This window comes from Prionailurus viverrinus, chromosome C2 (assembly GCF_022837055.1).
Source record: "Prionailurus viverrinus isolate Anna chromosome C2, UM_Priviv_1.0, whole genome shotgun sequence".
Lineage (NCBI taxonomy): Eukaryota > Metazoa > Chordata > Mammalia > Carnivora > Felidae > Prionailurus > Prionailurus viverrinus.
The window spans coordinates 73,154,155-73,171,454 of NC_062569.1; the positions used below are offsets into that span (position 1 = coordinate 73,154,155).

Below are 17,300 nucleotides of genomic sequence, written 5' to 3' on the forward strand. Positions count from 1 at the left end.
GGAGTACTTAGAGGGCTTCACAAACCTATAGGAAGATACTTGTGATCTCTTTGTATGGCATGAACCACAATAGCATCACTTGCTTTTTTTTCTTAATTTTTTTTTTAATGTTTATTCATTTTTGAGAGAGAGAGAGAGAGAGAGAGAGAGAGACAGAGTGCAAACATGGAAGGGCAGAGAGAAAGGAGACAGAATCTGAAGCAGGCTCCGGGCTTTGAGTTGTAAGCATAGAACCTGATGTGGGGCTTAAACCCACAAACTGCAGGATCCCAACCTGAGCTGAGGTCGGATGCTTAATCAGCTGAGCCACCCAGGCTCCCCAACAGTATCACTTTACAATGAATCATGAAATCTGTTCTGTAGCTTCATGAAGCCAAGTTGATGTTTCTCTTCTTCCGAAGCAAATTCCTTTCCCACTTGTTGAATTTTATAAGCTGTCAATCTTGGCATGAATTTTGGAATCTAGATCAAAATCTGTTCATTTAAATTATGTATGCTTTGGTAATTTTTTTTTAAATTTTGTTTGTTTGTTTGCGAGAGAGAAGGAGAGAGAGAAAGAATGTTAGGCAGGCTCCGTGCTTAGTGCAGAGCCTGGCACGGGGCTCAATCCCATGACCCTAAGATCATGACCTGGGCCAAAATCAAGAGTCAGATGCTCAAATGACTGAGCCACTTAGATGCCTTGCTTTGGTAATTATTCATTCATTTCTAGGAGTTTCCAAATTTTTTTCCTCAAAGCTTTGAGTTGTTCTTTCTTCCCACCTTTATTTCTTTCACTTCTTTCATTAACTTATCATGTTCTCTTTTTCTTCTGGCGTTCTCAATACCGTAGGCTTTGGGATCTTCAATATCTTCTGTAATTGGCTCTGCTTCAGTTCCAAACCTGAGCAACAGCACTTGGGCTTTGATGGCTTTCTTTAGCTCAAATTCAGAAAAAATGGTGAAAGCAAAAATATTATTATCTATTCCAGTAGTCACCAAGAAATGGTCATCAAGCTAGGATAGATGCCTTTAATCCATCCATGCATATTGTCATGCATATTGAAGTGCCAGTAGTCCACCATAGTTGTCAATGAAGGATTTTTCTGATTTAGGATATAGACTTGAATTGCTCTGTTTTGAGCAATTTGCATTGCATTTGCATTCCAAAAAACATCATATCTTGGTTAATGCTGAAAGTGATAGTTTGGATGGTATTATCCTCTGTATCTTCAAGAAGATGAAAATCAACAAGTTCATGTTTCTTTTCTGTGATATCACTACTTTTGTCATATGGGGGGAACTCACAATGATATAGAAAACCAGAATCATACCCTCCCAAAAAAGCCTAGAACTTCCCTGGCTCAGAGTAAAATCCATAGAGGATGTGACAGGGAATTGATGGAATAAAGATTTCAGGTAATGGTTTCTCTTCCTCCTTTTTGCCCTGGAAATCCTTTTCTCCATCTTCTCTCATCTCTGCTGCTGTCGGTTTCCTCCTCTCTTTCATTTCTTTCTCTTCTGGCTCCTTTTATTTATTTCTCTTTTCTGTTTCTGTTAATCACAGAATCTTAGATTTGACACCTGAGGAATGGAAACATTTTATGCACATGTCTTTGATTTCATAGGAAACTACATCACTATCTTCCCCTTCCTCCTTAATGGTTGGAAATAGAGTTTCAAGAGCATAGCCGTTTCACAGATAATCAGTAAAGTACTTTCAGGATGGGAGGTCAAAGACCATATTAACTGGCAAACAGGTCCAAGAATAGTAACATAATCGATTAGCTTATAATCTTTTTCTACCTCAAAGAAGACAGTTTGCTGTTTATTCCCTGTAGCTAGAATTTCTCCATCATGTTCATAAGGTAAAACAGTGACACAAGCAATATAGGATTTGAAAAACCATTTCAAATGAATATCTTCATTTGAAATTTTCTTCCTTTCTGCAAAATTGTGAGGCCTTTTGGATCACAGAGTTCAAGAATTTGAACAACTCCATCTTTAAATACTAAAATAATATGTCTTCCAGTGTAGCTTACCAGTTGGGTACCCAAGCCAGGGCAATACCTCTTTGAATTTCATCTGAGCCAAAGATGTTTTGCTAGCAAAATCCTAGATTACAAAAGAGCAGTTCAAGGAAGTAGTGGTCATGAGATAAGTGAGGGGTGAGATAGCCAAGGCTTCAGTAGCTCCCAAATGGAAGGAGAAAAAACATTCTGAGTCCTAGTTTGAACTAAAATTTGAACTAAAATTCAAATTTGAGTTTGAATTTTATGTGTATTTAAATTGAATTTAATTGAAATGAATGTTTTTGAGACAATATTTATCCTTACTTCATGAGATGTATACTGGTCATTTCTGTTTCTTAGAAAAAAATGCTTGGAAAACCCATGAAGTTTACAGCCCATTAATTGGTCATGATAGGAAGTATGGAAAGCATAGCTCCATAAAATTCCACACTTGGAAATATGATACCAGGCAAATAAGATTGTTTTTCCTTAAAACCTATGTGCTAGACATTGGGCTATATTCTTTATGTAGATTATTTCACTTTACTTCATGACAATAATACTTATTTCTGTTTTGCAGATGAGGATATTTTGCCAGATATATTGTTTTTCCCTACAGATCCCTTCTCTGTCATTTTCCATTCTGCTCTATATCCCAGAGGAACGCACGAAGTTAGGACGCTCTCTTGTATTCTGGCTTGGGGTTCATTTATGTCCATGATCAGAAGATGAGAAGGTAGGAGGACAGTCAGTTAATGATGTTCATTTCTCCATCTTCATACCTAGTGGTTGCCACAGGCTGACTGAGTTTGTCCACTGAAGAATACAGTTTCTGTCATATGTGTGTGTTTGCATGTGAACATATGTGTGTTATTCCCACTCCTTGCTCCTTCAAGTCTAAGGGTAGTAGTGACTACTACTACTAATAAGGCCCCAGTGGCCTTATTCGACGCAGACACTTTGGCCATCATTTTGAGTTTCTCTTAATCCTGTTGATACCTTTGTAAATAGTTCCTTTATTAAATTCTCCCCAGTTACTCCATTTGGCTATGCTTTCTGTCTGTCTCTAACATGGGTGGTGACTGTTCTAAGAAGCTACTGAAATAATTCAAGTAGGAGATGATGGTAGCAGTGGAAATGGAAAGGAGGGCTGGACTCCTGCTTATGTTTTGAAGAAAGAACTGATAGATTTTGCTGATGGAGGAAATGTAGTGTGTGAGAAAAAGAAAGGAGTCAACAGTGACTCCAAAAGTGTAGGCTTGAGCAGCTGGAAGGATTGAGTTGCCACTGGATGGGACCAGAAAGACTTCAGGAAGAACAAGCTGGGGAACTTTTTTCATGTTAAATTTGAATTTAGATATCAATTAGGTATATAAAGAATGTTTTCACATAGGCTTTTGGATGTATAAGTCTGATGTCAAGAGAGAGGTCTGGGAGTCATCAGCCCAGAGATAGTCTTCAAGGCCAAGGAACAGATGAAATCATTGATTGCCTAAGTGGAGAGAGAAAGAAGAGGAATAAGGGCTGTTTTGTGGATCCTCTGTGTTTGGAATTCAGGGAGATGAGGAAGAACCAGAAAGTTAGACTCTAAAGGGTGACCAGAAACCAGGTGAGTGTGGTATCCTGGAAGTCAAATGAAGAAAGTGTTGAGTGGAGAAGTGTGTAAAATGCTGCTAATAGTCAAATGAAACAACAACTGAGAATTGACTGCTAGAGATCACTGGTGATATGAGAAGAGCTTCTCGGGGCGCCTGGGTGGCGCAGTCGGTTAAGCGTCCGACTTCAGCCAGGTCACGATCTCGCGGTCCGTGAGTTCGAGCCCCGCATCGGGCTCTGGGCTGATGGCTCAGAGCCTGGAGCCTGTTTCAGATTCTGTGTCTCCCTCTCTCTCTGCCCCTCCCCTGTTCATGCTCTGTCTCTCTCTGTCCCAAAAATAAATAAACATTGAGAAGAGCTTCTGTGCTGTGATGGGGACAGAAGAATAGAGATAGGGATTATAAGACATCTCTTTCAAAGAATTTTGCTGAGAAAGGAATTGGAGAAAGAGGACAGTTCCCAGAGGGAGAAGTAGTGTAAGGAGGGGTTTTTGTTTTTTTAAGATGGAAGAAATAAAAGTATGTTTATCTGCTGTAGGAATGACCTTATAGAGGGGGAAATTTGACAAAATTCATTGAATTACATATTTTAACCATATAGTTAATTAATATTTTAATTCAATTATTTTAACTGAATCTAATAATTTTGATGAAATTAAATTATATAATTTAAGAACGAGAAGAAAGTGTAGAGACCATTTTTTCTCCAACAGCTTTGCTTTATACAGGGCCTCGGAGTGGTTGACTGACTTCTAAAGCGCTGACACAGTTCAGTAACTGCCCACCCTTATTGTCCACACTCCAGGTGTGTGTAATGTTAGGGTCATGAGATGAGAGGGTCACAGAATTACCTTTTCCTGTCTTTCCTGACCACTGTTTTTTAGGAACTATCTCAGATCTGGATTAATGGAGTCTTAAGTTCCTGACTAACAACCATTTAGCCTAGGGAATCTTATGTAGGCAGCTGCTCACATAATGCTATATGTAAAACTGAACAGTGCTCAGTATATATTTTCTTCCTTTCCTTCTTCATTCCACCTCCACTTATCCTATTCCTGCCCTCCTTTCCTCCACTGATCCTGCCATGACCTGACAATCTACCATTGGGAATTCATCTTGTTGTTCCCTGTTTGGATCTGAATACTGAGCTGTGATCAACAGCTCCTCTGTGAAGTATTTTAAGAGATACTTTTGGGGTTATAACTAGTAAGAGGAATACTTTAATTGGAGTACAGAAAGAAAGGAAGAAAGAAGAGATTTAGAACAAGTGGGACCAAAGACTGCCCAGGTAGGAACCATTCAAAGACCTAGGGTAATGGGGAAGTGGAGGGGTTGCTATGAAGCCAGAAAGGAGGGCCCAAGGTCCAGATACTGTTTACTCTAGTCAGCCTCATCTGCATCCAGTCAGCTGAGCCTGCCCTGCCCTGTGGCTATTATAAAATAATTTATAACTATGTCTCCTGTGATTTTTGCTTCCCTTTTCTCAAGCTGTTTCATTTTTTCCTTACTGCATCTTAGTCTGACTTCCTGATTTACTTTTTAATTACCAGAACTGTTCTCCTTATTTGGTCCAGAGCATGAGTGGAGGGCCAGTCAGAAAAATGAAATGTATTTGACCAGGGTGACAGCCTTAGGGGGCATGTATTTGTAGATAAAGACTCTGCTCTCAGTCTGTGAGGAAGGAAAATTGAGGCACTCAGAATTTCAGGGGACTTGGAAATTGGGGTAGCCTAGGTGCCTTTTTCCAAACGGAGATTTCCCAATCAACCCTCCATTTCATTCCATCTTTGCATGTCTTTTTCTGTTGTGTTTCTCAGTTCTTTTTCCCCCTTCCCCAGCCAGGGTTCCACGTGTATGTAGTAGCTTTATGCATTGAGTAAATTGAGCCCTCCCTGCTGAGCTGTCAGCAAATGGAACTGACCAGCAGAACAGTCTGTGTAAGTGCATCTTGTGCCCGGGCCAGACAGACAAGCACAATTATTTGATTGCAGGAGATTGCCACTAAATGAGGGTGAAATAGTGGGTCTTCGACTTGTTGGTGAATATTATTAATAATATAGTGTCATGAATTAATAACATAGTGTCATGTGAAACAAAAGCTACACTGGAGGGTCTGTCTGAAGTCCCATTTTAAATCACATTTTCAGGGAGGTAGATGGTGGAGGAGATGAGATGTAATAAAACAAGGTGTCTTTAGGCACCCGTTTGGGAGTTTCAGTTTGACGTAGGCTGAAGTTAAGGGGATACATGTTGCATTCGTAAGTTATTTGGTGGCCAGAATGAAGCATGGGATTCATTCCTGGCTAATTGTCATAAGCATCTCATTGCTATAGTGCTCTACTGTGAAACAAATCATCTTCTAGAGTCCTTGAAGAGAGGCCATTGCAAAAACCCCATGAAATTCTTCCTGGCAACTGTGATGTCCTTGGTGACTACATAGTCAACTTCTTTAGCCCACCCACCACACAATCATTCCAGACTCTTCCACTTCTCCCTTCATAAACCTCATAGTCCTGCCAAATAAGATTTGTCACCATTATTCTCCAGATGTGCACTCAATTCCACTGCCCCTGGGTTTTTATTCAAGCGATTCTCTCTGTTCCAAGTGCCCTTTCCCCATCCCATATCTCTGTCCATCAGTTAAAGGCCCAGATCCAGTGTGCCTGCGGTGAAGCTTTCTTTTGTTTATTCTTCTTTGTTCATTGTGAACAGGTGTCCATAAACTTTATGTAAAGTAACAGATAGTAAAATTTAGGCTGTCCAGGCCATATGTAATCTATTTATTCTTCTATCAAAATGTGAAAACTACCTTTTTAGCTTGTGGACCTTGACAAAAACAACCCACAGGATGAATTTGGCTCATGGCACTGAGCTAGTCCATGGTCTAAAGTGATCTCTTTTCTCTAAACTGTACAATTTTGTTTTACACATGCCGCTTACCTCATCTAGCCTTGTATAGAAATTATTGGTATACAAGTATTTTCTCTATTGAACTGAAGATTCTTGTGAGTTGAAATCATGTCTCATATACTTTACTCCTTACAAGATCTGTTATCATATCTATTATCATATAGAAAGTGCTCAAAGGATATTTGTAAAATGAAAGAACTTATTACTTACAGTATCTTCTATCAAGAACATAATTTATTTTCCACTCTCCTAAGCCCTACCAAGCCCTTCACTTTCTGACAGGTAAGTCTTCTACCTCTACTTTGAACCTGGATCCGAACCTGGATCCCTCAATAAGGCCATTGTGCACCACAAATACAACTGGTATTCAGACATTGAATATTGCTTTCATTTATTAAATATTGTACTCATTGAGCACTTACTGTATTCACTGAACACTCAGAGCAGAGCTCTGAGAAAAAAATCTATGGTGAGACAGATGAAAACCTCAGCCTCTGTGGTGCTTTTGCAGTCTAGGCTGGGAAGCATGATCTTAGTATGATCTTTCCTCCTGACATGTTTTAATTTCACTCTTCTGTTTTTCAGATCATGACTTAATAATAATATATGCTATTTGGTTTACCAGGATGCAAGAAATAATAAAAACTATCATAGTAGAAGCTGACATTTATTATGTACTTGAGACAGTTATAGATACCCTTTATAATGCATGTAACCATAAGGACATTAGGGAATTTATCTGTAAGCAATTTATCCATAAGGAAGTTAATGAAGCAATTAACAACATTTAGTTATTACATTGTCACTCTGGATAAGCTGGTGATCACAGCTGTCACTTAACCAGGTTATAGGAGATAAAACAGTCCACTAGAGGCAATATGTTGATCATCAGCTAAAGTAAGCAACATCAGTTAGCATAGGCACATAGTGCTTAATAAGCGGCTCTTGGTTTAAAAACATAACTTAGCCAGTACGTGAAGGACTAGAGATTTTATTTAAGGTCTGTTTGCGTCCTAAGCCTGATCTTTCCAGTATAATCAAAACAATGTTGGCTCATGTTGAAGTTCATTCTGAGCACATATTTGCACTGATAGGAACAACAGTGAAGCAGAACATAAAAACAAACAAAAATAACTGCACATACAATTTGTTGAAAGAAATTAAGATATTTTCGGCGGTCTCTGAAGAAAATATTTTAAGAGGGACTAAGACGTAATAGAAGAATTTCTTTAAGGTCTTGTGTCCTTATTGTCTCTTTCTTACTGTCTGCCTCACACAAAATCTATTGAGAGACAAAGCTCTAAGCGCTCCCAGTTCCCCTCAATGCTGTTTGCTCAGCTCTTTTTCCCCTTGCCATCACTCCTCAATCCATTTTATTCCCTTTTCCAGTTACTCTCTACCCATTCAAGGTTTTCCCATTCCTTTGTATTCTCTCCCTCCCCACAGTCCACACTGTGGTAAGTCAAATTCTAAGATAGTTCCCAAGATTCCGAGGCACTGGTGTTCATCCATAGCATGATTTATCCCTGTGGGTGTGGGCTGGACCTGTGGACATGGTGGGCTCATTGCTCTTGATTAGATTACATAATATGGCAAAGGTGATTTGATAGTCATTCCTGTGGTTATATTACTTTATGTAAGAAACTGTCATAGCAGACTGGAAGATTCTCCCACTTGCTTTGAAGAAGTAAGCCATCATGTTTCAAAAGGCCTGTGGCTAGGACCTGAAGGTGGCTTCTGGGAGCTGAGAACAACTTCTAGGAGCTGACAGCCAATAAGAAAATGAGTCCTTAGTTTACACCTGCAAGAACTGAATTCTGTCAATAACTGCACTGAGTTGGGAAGAGGCCCCTAAGCCTCAGGTGAGATTGCAGCCTGAGTTGACAACTTGGTTTCAGCCATGTGAGACCCTGAGAAGAGAATTTAACTGCAGTGTTTCTTTCTTATCCTCTTTTGGATTAGTCAAGTGTTTTGTTTTTTGAATTCTGTTTCTGCTCTTCCATTACTTGTTAGTTACACACTCTTTTACTGTTATTGTGGTGGCTACTCTTAATAGTAAAACATGGCTTTTCGACTTACTAGAATCTAATATACATTAATACTTCTGTGATTTCTTAAAAGACTTTTTCCCCTTTCTGCCTTCTGTGTTATTTTCATATATTTTAATTATACATGCATTTTAAATGCTGAAAACCTTATTTTTATTTTATACAGTCAGTATTCACTAAGATTTACCCCTATAGTTATCATCTCTGTTGTTCTTTATTCTTTTTGTTTTTCTTTTCTTCATTTCCATGCCTCTGTCTGTGATCATATTCCCTCCACCTGAAGAAATACTTCCAGTAGTTCTTTATTGCAGGCCTGTTGGTGACCTACAATTTTTGTTTACTCAGAAATATCTTTGTTTTGTTTATTAAAGGGTATATTCTCTATATAGCTGTAGATTAATAGCTAATTTCTTTTATAACTTTAAATAAGCCATTTCATTAGCCATGGTTCCCATTGTATTCTGGTGAGAAGAAAGGTCTCTCAGTATAGTTTTGTACCTCTATCATTTTTTGGAGGGGTGTGCTTTTAAGTTTTTATCTTTATCTTTTTTTCCCTCAGCAATTTAATTATAATATACCTACATGTGGGTTTTTTTTAATGTTTATTTATTTCTGAGACAGACAGAGCATGAGTGGGGGAGGGGCAGAGAAAGAGGGAGACAGAATCAGAAGCAGGCTCTAAGCTCTGAGCTGTCAGCACAGAGCCCGATGCGGGGCTCGAACTCACAGACTGCGAGATCATGACCTGAGCCGAAGTTGGACGCTCAACCGACTGAGCCACCCAGGTGCCCCAGATGTGGATTTTTTTTTAATTTACATTTCTTGGGAATAGTTTTTCTTCATGAACCTATGGATTTTTGTTTTCGGTTTGAAAAATTCTCAGTCATATTTCCTCAGGTATTATTTTTACCCTGTTTTCAGTTTTCTCTTTTTCTGAAACCTCAGTTAGATAACGTGTAAAAAATTCTTACTGCATCTGTTTTCTTTTATTCTGTGAATTTGTTATCCATGACTGAATAACAAACCACCCCAAAATTTATAGCTTAAAGCAACAAACATTAGTTATAATGCAGTTTCTTTAGATCAAGAATTATAGAGCAATCATCGTTCTGGCTCAGGCTCTCTCATGAGGTTGCAGTTGAGATGTTGGTTAGAGCCATACTCATCTAAAGGTTTTTATGTGGCTAAAGGGAATTCTTTCAAAATGGCTTGCTCACATGGCTCTTGAAAGGAGGCCACATTTCCTTACCACGTGGATAGTATATTTCATAAGGCTGTTGCATGTCTCATGATAGGGTATCTGGCTATCCCCAGATTAAGTGAAATGAGAGAGAATGCAAGGAAGAGATTGTAATGCCTTCTATGACCTAATTTTGGAAGTTCTACACTGTTACTTCCACCATATTCCATTTGTTAGAAGTAAATTATTAAGTCCAGCCCACAGTCTAGAGGAGAGGAATTAAACTCTAACTTTTGAGAGGACGAATGTCAAATATATATTGTGGATATATCTTAAGATATATTGTGGATATATGGAATATATAAGATATATTATGGATATTTCTTAAAACCACCAAACTCTGAATTCTGTTTTGTGCATCCTTTTCTATTTCTGTGCTTCCTTATTAAAGGTTTTTTTTTTTTTTCCTGATCTTTCAGTTTATAGATTCCCTCATTAGCTAAGTTTAATATGCTGCTAAACACAGCAGTTGGGTTCCTAATTTTGGTTCCTTTTCAATTTTAGAATTTCTGTTTGGCTATTTATAAACTTTCTGGTCACTGGGTATAGTTTTAGCTCACTGACAAAATTTTTAATCTCTTCAATGAAAAAAAAAAGCATAGCTATTTTAAGTTCATGTATGATCAAATCTAGAGCTGTTTGTTGTTTATACTTATTCTTGTTTGTTGTCCTGACTTCTCTTGTATTTGCTTATACTTCATTTTCTGCCCGATATTTCATTTAAAAATTGTTTGTAGAAATTAGTTGGAACTTGAGAAATGTTACATTTTCCATAAGGGATTTTTTTCTCCCTTTTCCAAATGTCTACAAACACCTACTTATGTAATTACTTTAATCCAACTAATATTTTCTGAACCACTCAGATAACTAACTTGAAGCTGGGTTTCATTCTGGTTCTCTCAACTCAACAGAGAATGCTCTTTGGGAGTGCTAATACAAAGATGGATGGTTTACTGGAGCTCTTATCATTGGGAAGGCTGGAATCAATTTTGTCATCCTTGCTGCATAAACCTGTCAAAAAACGCTCTATAGTATCTCAGTCACCTCACCCAAAATTGGCAAATGCCACCAGTCAAGGCAAAAGAGGCCAATGTTTGGCTAAACTCTCTGAATCTCTGACTTCTCTAATATTTCAGATAAATTATTCTTTAATCTTGTTAGCTGTCCTGACTTATCCAAGTCAATGTTTTATGTATGTTATCTATTCTTTCCAGTTTGCCTTTTTTCAGAGGATGATCTGAATTACTTTGGCCACCATCACTGAAATCCAAAGTCTCCTTGTTCTTTATAGCAATATAAAAAAAACTAGCAAGATCTGACTATAAATAAATAAAGGATCTTAACAAAGAATATGAAGAAATTGCATTTTTTTCCTTTGTTGCAAAAATATTGTTCATCTGCTGGGAATGGACATAGAAAATCTTGCATACCTTGCTTGAAAGCACAAATCATGGTTATTCCATTTACTTCCAATGAAGAGGAACATAGTTGAAGAGATCTCTTCATATAGTTTTCATATAGTCTCATGTATCTAATTTTCTTTGGGAGCTCTTATAACATAGATTATAAATGTAATGGACAAGCTGATGTGACATTTTGAATTTAGTTGATAAAGAGGGAGGAAAGAAGAGGAAAAGAGAGAAAGAGAGAGAGGAGGGAGTAGAGAGAAAAGAGAGAACAGACTAGTTTACAGTGATATTACTATAAGTCTAAAACAGATTTATATGTAGGCTTGTGAGATAAACTGTCACAGGGTTTAATTGCATAAGGATTGTGGTTGGATGTTGACGGGGTTTTGGAGTGTTGGGGGTCCAGAGCCAATGTCCAAGAAAGAATTATTGAGATATCTTTGGTGCAAAAAGGTGATTTTATTAAAGCATGGGACAGGACCCATGGGCAGTAAGATCTGCACTGGATGGTTGTGAAGAGTGACTGCTTATATACTGTGGAGTTGGGGGAAGTAAGTCAAGAGAAGTTTCTTTCTTTCTTTTTTTTTTTTTAAGAAAAAAAATATATTTTTTTCAAGAATAGAACTTAGTAATTCATCACTTACATGTAACACCCAGTGCTCATCCCAACTAGTGGCCTCCTTAATGCCCCTCACCCTTTAGCCCTTCCCCCTGCTTAACACCCCACCAGCAGCCCTCAGTTTGTTCTCTATATTTAGGAGTCACTTATGGTTTGCCTCCCTCTCTGTTTTTATATTATTTTTGCTTCCCTTCCCTTATTTTCATCTGTTTTGTATCTTATGAGTGAAGTCATATGATATTTGTCATTTTTTGACTGATTTATTTTGCTTACCATAATACACTCTAGTTTCATCGACATTGTTGCAAATGGCAAGATTTCATTCTTTTTGAGTGCTGAGTAATTTTCCATTGTATATACCACATCTTTTTTATCCATTCATCAGTTGATGGACATTTGGGCTATTTCCATACTTTGGCTATTGTCGATAGTGCTCCTATAAACATTGGGTTGCATGTGTCCCTTCAAATCAGCATTTATGTATCCTTTGGATAAATACCTAGTAGTGCAATTGTTGGGTCATAGGGTAGTGAGGTGGTATCTCATGGTGGTTGTGATTTGTATTTCCTGATGATGAGTGATGTTGTGCATTTTTTTCATGTGTCTGTTAACCATCTGGATTTCTTTCTTGGAAAAGTCATGTCTTTTGCCCATTTCTTCACTGGATTTTTGTTGTTGTTTTTGTTGTTAGGTATTGAGTTTGAGAAGTTCTGTATAGATATTGGATACTAACCCTTTATCTATCTGATACATCATTTGCAAATATCTTTTCCCATTCTTTTGGTGCCTTTTAGTTTTGCTGATTGTTTCCTTCCCTGTGCTGAAGCTTTTTATCTTGATGAAGTCCCAGTCTTTCATTTTTAAGAGGAAGTTTCTTAAAGGGATTTCCATATGCTAAAGAAGACTCACAGATTACTGGAGGCCTAGCCATTGTCAGGCTAGGGTTGTTTTACCTCTAGCAAAGCATTCTCATTAAGATAGTAGGGAGTTCCTGGAGGTAAGGCTGTTGATAAGATATTTGTAAACTGATGGAGACTCTGTCAGTTTAACCACTCATTTTCTGTCCTTTCCTTTGTTCTTGGGCTACCAGGAGTGCCTGGGGAATGTCACAAAAATCCCACCTGGGGGTGGGAGGTTGCTAGCTTGTGTTTTGTCCTCAGCTTGCTTTATGCTCCCTCATCAGATGTGACTGGAAATGGGGAGGAGGAGACCTTGGTACTTTAGATTGAGCCTGAGCCTTGTGGAGAGAGAAACTTTAGGCAGAAGCTGAAGTTGTTGCCTTAATGATGGGCTTATTGAAATGAGGGCACCAGCAAAGCTGTCCTAATTCCCAGGAACAAGTGAGATACAGAAGGACCATGAGAGGATTTGTTACTGGGAACTCTGTGGGAATCAAGTGCCATTTAAGTATTTTGGTGCTGTGACAATGAGACATCTAATGAAAGTTCAATAGGCAACTGAATTATGGAGTATGAGTTAGAATTTGGTATGGAAAAATCAAATTTGGCAGTCATTAGCCTAGAGGTGAGATCAATATCCTTAGAACAAGGATATTGTTAAAAATAGTGATTCTATATAAATTATAAAAAGTTCTATTTTTTAAGATTTTATTTTAGACAGAGAGAGTACAAGCCCGGGGGGGCGGGTGCTGAGAGAGAGAGAGAGAGAGAGAGAGAGAGAGAGAATGAATCTTAAGCAGGCTCCATGCTCAGCACAGAGCCTGATGAGGGGGTTGATCTCATGACCCTGGGATCATGGCTTGAGCCAAAATCAAGAGTTAGATGCTCAACTGACTGAGCCATCCAGATGCCCCTAAAGATTGTATTTTTAAGTAATCTCTACACCCAATGTGGGGCTTGAACTCACAACCTTGAGGTTGGGAGTCACTTGCTTCACTCACTGAGCCGGCCAGGTGCTCCCCAAATTCTATTGTGTTTTTTTTTTTTTTTTTTTTTAATTTTTTTAATTTTTTTAATTTTTATTTTATTTTATTTTTTTTATTTTTATTTTTTTTTTTTATTTATTTTTTATTTTTTTTATTTTTTTATTTTTTTTAATTTTTTTTTTTTAATTTTTTTTTTTTCAACGTTTATTTATTTTTGGGACAGAGAGAGACAGAGCATGAACGGGCGAGGGGCAGAGAGAGAGGGAGACACAGAATCGGAAACAGGCTCCAGGCTCTGAGCCATCAGCCCAGAGCCCGACGCGGGGCTCGAACCCACGGACCGTAAGATCGTGACCTGGCTGAAGTCGGACGCTTAACCGACTGCGCCACCCAGGCGCCCCAAATTCTATTGTTTTAATGACACAATTCATTTATGCTTGCATTTCTTTATTTTTGACATATCCTTTAGATGAGATGCTTAGATCATTCAAAATTGAAGGGTTTTATAAAAGGAAAAAAAGAATAGTGAGGCAATGATATCACTGAAAGGAATCTGTCAGCAGAGTAGGATTAGCTTGTAGGGAAGGGGCTTAGTGACTGTTAAGCAAATGAAAAGAAAAATGGAATTAAGAACAGAATCATTCATTCTCCATACACTGAAATATAGTTTGTAATAAATTAACTGCCATAGTTAGAAAGACATATGGGCTCAGTCTCAAATACCAGACAGCATTCATTAGACAGAATCGAGGATAAATTTGGAGTTGAATGATTTCTGTGAACTTCTTTCCTCAGGTCACCTTTCAGACAGTTGAGAATTCACTACCTGGGGCACTAGGAAGTCTGTTTCCCTCTTGTTCTCCTGTCTTCTTTCCATTTACCCCTCCCCCTACCAGGCTCTGGCTTGCCCTGGATCTTCACCATCTCCACACTGGAGACCTGTCAAACAAACAAACCTTTCCTGTTGCAGTTAATTTATTGTTATGGTAAATCATCTTCTTTTCATTTGGTGTGAGCATGGGGTAGGATGAGAGAGAGAATCCTGTTCCGCCCTTCTGGTGAAGATCAGGTGGGACAAAGGTAGGAAGGGGACAGAGTTTCCAGTCTTATATGTGAGTGATGAAAATATTACTGTTTACACAGAAATACAGTAGCCAGGAAATGGGCCATGTATTAGAGAAGGCTTTTAAATGTTATAAATGCTATTTTTAAATTATCGAGTGTAGTCACTGAAGGGAAGGGTGTAGAGATATGCAGAATTAAACTTCTTTTTTAATTTTTATTTATTTTATTTAAAAAAATATTTTCTTCTCCTCCTCCTTCTCCTCCTCCTCCTTCTCCTCCTCCTCCTTCTCCTCCTCCTCCTTCTCCTCCTCCTCCTCCTCCTCCTCCTCCTCCTCCTCCTCCTTCTCCTTCTCCTTCTCCTTCTCCTTCTCCTTCTCCTTCTCCTTCTCCAAGACCATACAAGCAGGGAAGAGGGGCCTGAGGGAGGGATAGAGAATCTTAAGCAGGCTCCAGGCTCAGTGCAGAGCTCAACACAGAGCTCAATTCCAGGACCCATGACCTGAGCAGGAACCAAGAGTCAGATGCTCAACTGGAGCCACCCAGATGCCCCTAGCTTCTTTCTATTAGTAGGCATTTACAGCTATAAAGTTTCGTCTGAGCCATGCTTTGACTCAGTTCCACACTGTTAGAAGTTGTATTTTTGTTTTCATTAATCTCACAGTATTTTCTAATTTCCTTTCTGATTTCTTTTGACCCATTGGTTATTTTGGAATGTGTTGTTTAATTTCCCCAATTTCCTTCTGTTATTGATTTCTAGTTTCACTCCATTGTCATCAGAGAATACACTTTGCATGATTTCAGTTCCCAAATTAATAAGAATTGTTTTATGTCCTAAAATATCATCTGTTTTAGAGAATATTCCATGTGCACTTGAGTGGCATATGTATTTTTCTGTTACAGAGCATTCTGTAGATGTCTGTTAGGTGTAGTTGGTTTATAGTGTTGTCAATTAGTGCTGTTGAATTAACTATTTCTTTCTTTAATTCTGTCAGTTTTTTATTCCTGCATTTTGAAGCTCTGTTAGATGCATATATGTTTATAAATTTATATCTTCTTGGTTCACATTTTTTATCATTATAAAATGTCATTCTTTATCTCTACTACAATTTTTTGAATTTTTTTATTATTTACAATAATAAATTATTATATACAAAAATTATAATAATACAAAATTACAATTTTTTATTTTTGAGAGAGAGAGAGGACGTGCATGTGAATGGGGGAGGGGCAGAAAGAGAGGCAGGCACAGAGTCAGTCCAGAGCCCAATGTGGGGCTTGAAGCCATGAACTGTAAGATCCTGACGTGAGCTGAAGCTGAGTAGGATGCTTAACCAACTGAGCCACCCAGGTGCCCCTCTAGTAACAATTTTTGTCTTAAATTCTGTTTTGTCTGATGTTAATATCACTACTCTAGCTCTTTTCATTTCTTTTCACGTGGTATATCTTTTTCCATTTTCTTTTAACCTATTTGTGTTTTCGAATTTGAAGTGTGTCTATTGTATAAAGCATATAGCTTCATCATGTTTCTTTGTTCATTAATGTCTCCCTTTTAATTGGAGAGTTTAATCTGTTTACATTTAATACAACTACTAATACGGTAGGAATTACACATTTTGCTGTTTTTAACATATCTTATGTCTTTTTTTTTGATCCTCCAGTTCTCCATTACTCCTTTCTTTTGTGTTAAATAAATCTTTTCTTTCTCTCTTTTTCTTTTCTTTTCTTTCTTTCTTTCTTTCTTTCTTTCTTTCTTTCTTTCTTTCCTTCTTTTCTTGCAATAAGAACCAAGTTTTCTATTTGTTCATTTCTTGCATTTAAAATATTCTTCAATGACATCCTTGGCCTGAACTCTTTACCATAGTCCTTAGCCACCACACAACTGCTTTACAGGGTCTTCTTTGTCAATTTTACTGAGGCCTACCCATTCCCCTAGCTTCTTGTTGTCATCAGCCTTAATCAGGTTGATTTGGTGTTCAGCACAAAGGGCCTCCACCAACTTGGCATACATAGGCTCATCACAGTTGGATGCAAGCACACAAAGATGGGCTTGGCGCTTATTAAGCTTTTGGCAGCTTTGCGAATTCCATGTACTAGGCCATGTACTCTCATCATGGATGAGAGTGGTCTTCAGCAACTCAGTATTTACACCTCCAACAGCAATGCCTTCCTCAGCCATGGTGGCAGATTATGGGTGGAGCTGAATCTTTAAAAAAAAACAACTTTTTTTTTAATGCTTATTTTTGAGAGAGAGAGAGAGACAGAGCATGAGCAGGGGAGAGGCAGAGAGAGGGAGACACAGAATCCAAAGCAGGCTCCACGCTCTGAGCTGTCAGCATGGAGCCCAATGCGAGGCTCAAACTCACAAACTGTGAGATCACAACCTGAGCTGAATTTGGACAGTTAACTGACTGAGCCACCCAGGCACCCATGTAGAGCTGAATCTTGACTGCACCTGAGCCTCTGCCTCCACGCAACTGGGTGGCCACAAGGAAAGAGCAGATATTTTCTACTATAGAAAATATCAGTTGTCAGTTCTTT

General features: G+C 38.3%; 2 pseudogenes; both read right to left on the minus strand.

The window, feature by feature from the left end:
* Positions 1-673: 673 nt before the first annotated feature.
* On the minus strand, positions 674-6,531 carry LOC125174469 (cilia- and flagella-associated protein 44-like; annotated as a pseudogene).
* A 10,032-nt stretch (positions 6,532-16,563) lies between these two features.
* LOC125174654 (40S ribosomal protein S12-like) lies at positions 16,564-16,938 on the minus strand (annotated as a pseudogene).
* Between the last annotated feature and the right edge of the window lie 362 nt (positions 16,939-17,300).